General features: G+C 40.9%; 1 non-coding gene across 1 annotated transcript; it reads right to left on the bottom strand.

The window, feature by feature from the left end:
• Positions 1 to 268: 268 nt before the first annotated feature.
• Trnat-ugu lies at positions 269 to 342 on the bottom strand. The gene has a single exon. It is a non-coding gene; the product is annotated as a tRNA-Thr (tRNA).
• Between the last annotated feature and the right edge of the window lie 6,723 nt (positions 343 to 7,065).

Genomic DNA, 7,065 nt, shown 5'->3' with positions numbered 1-7,065 from the left:
GACGTCCCACAGTCCTCCCTTTCAACTACGGATGTACGAAGAAATTTCTAGTCGGTGTGATGCATCACAGCTAGCTCTGAATGTAGAAAAATGTAAATTAATGCAGATGAGTGGGAAAAACAATCCTATAATGTTGGGTTATAGTGTCGGTAGTATCCTACCTGACCATCACAGCAATTAAATAACTAAGTTAAATGATGACTAACTGACAACCTAAGCTGCCGACAGATGTTATTGATATACCTCGATGTGGACAGCTGAAAATGTGTGCCCCGACCGGGACTCGAACCCGGGATCTCCTGCTTACATGGCAGACGCTCTGTCCATCTGAGCCACCGAGGACACAGATGAATAGCACGACTGCAGGGACTTATCCCTTGCACGTTTCCCGTGAGACCCACATTCCCAACCGTCCACAAGTCTACATATGTATATACCAAAATTCTCTCTCTCTCTCTCTCTCTCTCTCTCTCTCTCTCTCTCTCTCTCTCTCTCTCTCTCTCCCCCCCCCCTCCCGTTCCTTTACTGTCTTCGTGCGTAACAGAACATTCGAATTAGACAGTCCGTCACCACAGCTGTGTGGTAAGTGTAGCAGAACACCAGCTGAAGGGCTCGAGTTCGATTCCCAGCCAGGTCAGAGATTTTCCCCGCTCGGGGGCCGAGTACCTCTGTGACCGTCGCGTCCTCACATACGAGCCGGTCGCCAAAGTGGCTCGCACCGACGGTCTACCCGATGGGAGGTCCTAGCCACACGCACATTTCAGAAGTAGGCAGAAAACGGTACGCAGTGTTTACTGAGCTAGGAAAGGCTTACGATACGATAGTTTGGAAATTGTTGTTTAAAGCCACATTCACAGTAGGGAAAGACAGACAACTAATTTCGAGTATACTAAAAGTCAAAGTACTGAACTATTAATGGTAGCAGGACGGAAGCAAGAAATGATACGGAAAGTGAGACAGTGGTATCCCGTATCATCTTACACGGTTATAGACGAAAAAAGAAGAGTAAGAAAGACTGTCATAAGAATAAGCAGTGAGAAACTGGAGGACGTAACCGGACAGACGTCTCGAGGAAATCAAGATAGGAATAGCACTGGCCGAGGGTGGCTCCCGAAGTAAGAGTAGTCACCGGTGGAATGAGCACACCGAGAAAACACCTACGACGACCTCTCGTAAGGAGTAACAGTCGTACGAGAAATATAAGGAAAAAAAGAACAACTCAAAGTCGTAGGCCGACACGGAGCAAAGTTCGTCGGACATTTAATTAGAGACGATACTCTCTCGTAAAAGATTTTTAAAGGCGAGATTCTAGAGAAAATGACGGATGTTACACCGCAAATGTCCTATCTAAAAAATATGATCGGTGAGACGGGATGCCGTTCGTACACGGAATGAAGAGAACTGCCGAAGGGACGAAGCTGTGTCTGCAGGGACACGGGCCAACGTGTTGGAAGCAGCAGGGCTTTTGTGAAGACTTAGCCGAGGCACAAAATGTTTCCGACGGCAGCAGTTTGAGATTTTGACTAATAAAACCACAACAGCTGCCAGGAATTTATTTATTGACCACTCTATCACAACTAGTTTCGTGACAATTAAGTCACATCTTCAGGTGGAAATCAGGTGAACCTAAGCGCGCAGAGTTTAGTTCTAATTGTAACTTTAGCTCGACTGCTTCAGCATCCCGCAGTGTCAATTACAGGAGACGATTATGGATTTTAAATTGTGATCACATCTCTCTGAGGGTAAATAATGGAGGGCCCTATCTTCCCGTTCAAAATTGGTGTACGAAACACGCACCCGTGAAAGTAGTCGCGATTGAATTATTTCTTAATAATTCTTTGCAGTTGTTGCAGTTTTATTAGTCAAAATGGATTACTGTACCTGTGATTGTCCCACATACTAAGTGACGTGTAAGTTACGATTTATCGATTGTAGTATGTCATCTGTTAAGGTAACCGTAGCCAGTTCAGTTGACGGTCCTCTACGAAATTGTTTGGTGCCTTGTATGTTTTTCTGTATTAAGGGGAGATGGTGGCAGAAATAATGAAAAATTTACAAATTATTTTTATTTGCTTATTTGATAGTAAATATAACAGATTATTATCCCATATTTTTTCCTTGAAATTCGAACTACAAGTGGCATAAAAAAATTAAAACCCTAAGCAGCGTAATGTGCCAAGCCCGCTTTTCGATGTACCAAATGGAGGAAAAATTTTATTGCAGAATTTGACCTGTGAACCTAGGAAATATAGCTTTAGAAGGCTGTGATTTTTTTTGTATACATAACAGCAGTGTTGTAAAGAAGGCTGTGGAGCCATTTTCTGGTTCAATCAGTGTGGTATACAAGGCTGTGGAGTGTTGTAAACAAGTTTTGTTCTGTTTGGTGGAATTCGAGTATCGCTCGATTTAGTGTGCCATTCTTTGTGCAAGGTTGAATCTGTTGATCCCTTATAACAATGCCTAGGCCTGGTAAAGTATTTAAAAAATATAGTACGTTCCATATTTCCAATATAAAGCGAAAAACTGACATTGAGGTTAGGGTCGGGCCTGCAGATGCAAACATTAGCTTGTCTCCAAGTGCATCTAAAATAAAACTTGGGACAGGGATTGTGTCAGAAGAAACAAATCTTGACAGAAATACAGGTTTCAGAATTTTGGATCTGGAAATGGTGGCAGAAGCACTTAGAAAAGCCTGCAAGAGCTCTGTATGTGGATTTGGTCGATGATGGAAAGAGAGAAGGTTTGGTTCGCACATTGCACATTTTGTGTCAAAACTGTGTTGCTGACAGACCATTCAAGACATCTAAGGTCAGTAATAGAATCTATATGAGATTTGCTTATGGACTAAGATGTATAGGGATTGGAAGAGATGGTGGAAACCTTTTATGTGGTATTATGAACGTGTCTGGTCCTCCCCTAAAATTTTCTGCAATGAATATTGCTCTCCTCAATGCAGTTGCAGAAGTGAAGAGAGCACAAAAATGGCAGTCCTGGGGGCAATTTGAGAGATGTGTGAAGCAACTACTAGCAACGATATAGCAGTTTCCCTTTGAGAAATGTGTGAAGCAACTAATAGCAACGATATAGCAGTTTCCCGTAACAGTTCCCGGATGAAGAGGGGGCATACTTCATCGAACGGAGTTTCGGCAATCGTTAGTGTCGACACTGGAAAAATATTAGACTTGGAGGTGATGTCTAAATATTGTTCTGCATGTTCCTCGCACAAGAAATATATTGATGCAGGTAAAGAAACAGAATGGCAAGAAGCCCATAAAGCTGTTTGTAGCAGAAATTATGCACGCTCCAGTGGTGGGATGGAAGCTCCAGGTAAGAAATACTTTTTCCATACATCTTTGCAAAAGTATGGAGTAAGACATGTACAGATTTAGGAGATGGAGACTAGTGCTTTCAAGAATGTAGTTGAAAGTCAGCCCTATGGGAAAGATTGCAATATTGAGGAACTGGAGTGCTTAGGTCATATTCAGAAGAGGACGGGAGGACGACTCCGAAGACTTGTTGCAGACAATAAAGGCAAGCTAGTAGAGGATGGGAAGCCACTGGGAGGTAAAATCAGACTAACAAAGAAGAGACTTGACAGCCTACAAGTCTATTATGGTGCCACAATTAGAAGTGACCTCACAAGCTCGGACAGTACGAGGAAAGCAGTACGGGCCATTCGGTTTCGTTACTTGCCAACAGACACTACACCTCGACATGGCCTCTGTTCTAATGAATGGTTCAAATTTTTGAAAAGTAAGGAAAGTGGGGAAGCTTGTACCCATGAAAATAACCTTCCTTATGAGGCTTCAATGGCCATTAAACCAACTTTTAGAGCACTGGCTTCACCAGAACTGGTAGAAAAATGTCTGCATGGGAAAACACAGAACCCAAATGAAAGTTTCAACGCTCTTATTTGGAAAAGATGTCCAAAGACTGTGTTTCCAATTTGGTGGTGAAGATTTCTGCTTTGGAAGCTGCAGCAGTGTTTAATGATGGGAATGTGGCAAGACTTCACATCCTCAGCAAGTTGGGCTTTACACCTGGAGTCTTCACTGAGCAGATACTGCAGATCATCGATAAGCAAAGAATCGCGAAGGCGGAGACTTCAGTCGGAACACACAAAAAATTGCTCGGCAAAGGAGAAGAGAAGCTAAAAGAGTTGTAGATGATGATGATATGGAATATGGATATGGGCAGTTTTAGCTAAGGTATGATGGTTTTTTTTTAACCACATTTCAGCCAAACTTTAAAATGATTTTTCAGCAACTTGAGGTTTTCTGCTTTCAGGAACTACTGGAAGGATTGCAATGAAATTTGGCACACCTATTCTTTTACTTTGAAGCAATATTTAAGTGGAACAAAATTTTAATCGAGGTATTATACACAGTTTTGTAGTTGATAATATATTGAAAAGTTTGCTTGTAAAAAATGTTCGAATCCAAAATATGACAAAATAATAGCATTAATTTACCAACAAGTTACTACACTTAATTGAACACCTATTAGTGTAGATTATTTTACCATTAAAAAATTTGCGAAATTTCCCTCGAAATTATGAAAAGGTGTATCTTAAAATAATAATGCAATAAAAAACTTAAAATTATCTCACTGCATTAGATTGTTATTAAAAATTCTGAATTTTTAAAAGAATCATATTAGATCTCTATACATAAGTGTGCAAAATTTCAATGAGATTGAACAAAAAATGGCAAAGATATGGATTTACAAAAAATATCAGTGCAAGATTGCCACCGCCTCCCCTTAAGTGTTTAAAAAGTCTACTGTACATACTTTTTTTTTAACTACCAACAGGAAAGAGATGCACAAAGTTGTTCTTGTGGGGCAAATGCAGCTGAAAGGCCATTTTGTAAAATGCAGAAACTGCACAACTCTTGTTAGTGTTCCCAGTCAGCTGGCTCAGGAGGGGAACAGTTTTTATGGAATTTATGTCCCTCTCTCCTACCCCCCCCCCCTTTCATTCCATGACAAGATACGTGCGAAGGTGATCTGAGGTGGTTAGACGACTTTATTTATGTTTTGGTAACCACATTTGTTAACTGCAATTTTAAATGTGTTCTCCTGCCACTGCCCGGTGAGTACGCTATCTATCCAATTGCATTAATTTTGCAAAAATCTTATTTTTGTGGATACAGTACAGTGAAAGGGTTGATTAAATGCGTGACTCACATCTGATTAATTTATTACTAGCTTCATTGTAATCATTTGACCATTTATTTTTTTTAAATCGATAGCATTAAAAACTTCTTTGAGATGTAGGATGTAGTTTAATTTTGCAATAGTAGTTCTGGAATACTTTTCTCACAACTTTTACCCCTGTGGTCAGCAATTTTTTTTGCACAAGACCCACTATTGACTGTGGGGGGGGGGGGGGTCACCTCAGGCCGGATACGTATCAAACCCATTAACTGTTAAGCTACATACACTAGTACGTTACGTTAAGAGCCCCCAACACAGTGCCTCTAACGAGGGTGCAGTAAGCTGACTGCCGGCCTCCGAGTACTGACTGTTAAAAGTCGTCACCATTCACTCAGAACCACGTGTCGACTGTTCCGTTTCAGATCACTGCCACCCCCAGTGACCCCGAAGTCTTGACACTGCGATTGCCTGACGAAGTGCTGTCCGGGTGACTGCTTCCTGCACTCGTCCAATGTGCCTTTTCATCGGAAGAGTCATATTGTGAGCAATACAAAAGGTGATAAGGGCTATCTCTGGTTTTAATATAGTTCACCGAGACATACTTTCTAGTGAAATAGTAATGAAATGTGAAAGAAAGATGTTTTATTCCAAATAATTGAAAGTAACTATAAAATACGTAACAGCAGAAATCACTGAATTTATATTTGACTGGCAGCATATAATAAATCCAGATATCCCTCTGACAATATTAATTATTAAGACACTAAGGAATTACATATATTTGCTGCGAGTGAGCACCGATTGAAATCTATGTCTGCAATTCCTCTGTTTCATAATCCGTAATGGCTGCCGGATCAAAATGGTGACACGCCCAAAAGAACAGACACGACATACGTACATAATTACGAACAGTCTAAACGACACGATAACTGCATTACGACAAAGTTCGTGCAAATTTTTAACTATTTCTTCTCGAAAATAGTCAGACCTGCAAATTAATAAATACCTAATACGTATAACGATGTAGTGGTGTACACATAGCTATAGACGTTGAATAACAAAATTAAAAATATTTTCAATTGGGCTGCAGTCTCAATGTTACCTGTTGGTAGTCTCACGGTCCACCTCACTAAATCTCACACTGACAGAAATTTTAATACCTGTATTTTTAAACCAACAAAATATATTTAATGAACTGTCAAACAAATAACACCCTCATATTAACGTTCTACTGAAGGGAGAAACTGTAAGCCACAGAGTTCCTGCCACTTGTTTCTTGGAATTTTTTATGCCAGCCTTAACTTACACGACACTGCAAGTAATACTAAGAGTCCACCTCGCTTCACATTTTCCTCTTTGTATTTATACTTCGGGACAGTCAGTCGTATTCGTGTGTATCTCCAACAGTTTCTGCAACATACGAGAGACACGGTGGTGGTCACATCTACCAGATGGTGAGTTTTCCATCCGGCTTACTTCTGCTCACAGGCCGCACCCTGTGCAACGCCGGTCGAAAGAACAGATGCCGGGGTGTGTATCCTGTAAAGGAAGACACTATCTACCTTCCTTTAAAGAACAAGAGACACCACAGCCTATGTGCAACAGAATAAATACAATATATGTTTTGGCATACCAGTTTATTAATCATCCCCCCCCCCACATATACACAGTACTTATATACTTAGCCAGTGTCCTTATAAACGGGTCTGGACTAGCTGTTGACTGTTTCATCGTGTGCAGTGCGCGCGCACACACCTCTCCACCGTGTTACGTTTGCTCCCCTTTACAACTGCCAACTAGTTTAGGTGTTTGGTCCTTATCAGCAACTTGCTGTCTCCTACAGTGTTGCATTTATTTGGCTGTGCACATACATAACCTGAAAAGCATTTTAGATTACCAAATCAATCC

The sequence above is a fragment of the Schistocerca piceifrons genome, chromosome 11 (assembly GCF_021461385.2).
Source record: "Schistocerca piceifrons isolate TAMUIC-IGC-003096 chromosome 11, iqSchPice1.1, whole genome shotgun sequence".
Taxonomy (NCBI): Eukaryota; Metazoa; Arthropoda; class Insecta; order Orthoptera; family Acrididae; genus Schistocerca; species Schistocerca piceifrons.
The sequence above is the reverse complement of the archived record's forward strand: the minus strand, read 5'-3'. Positions and strand labels throughout refer to the sequence as shown.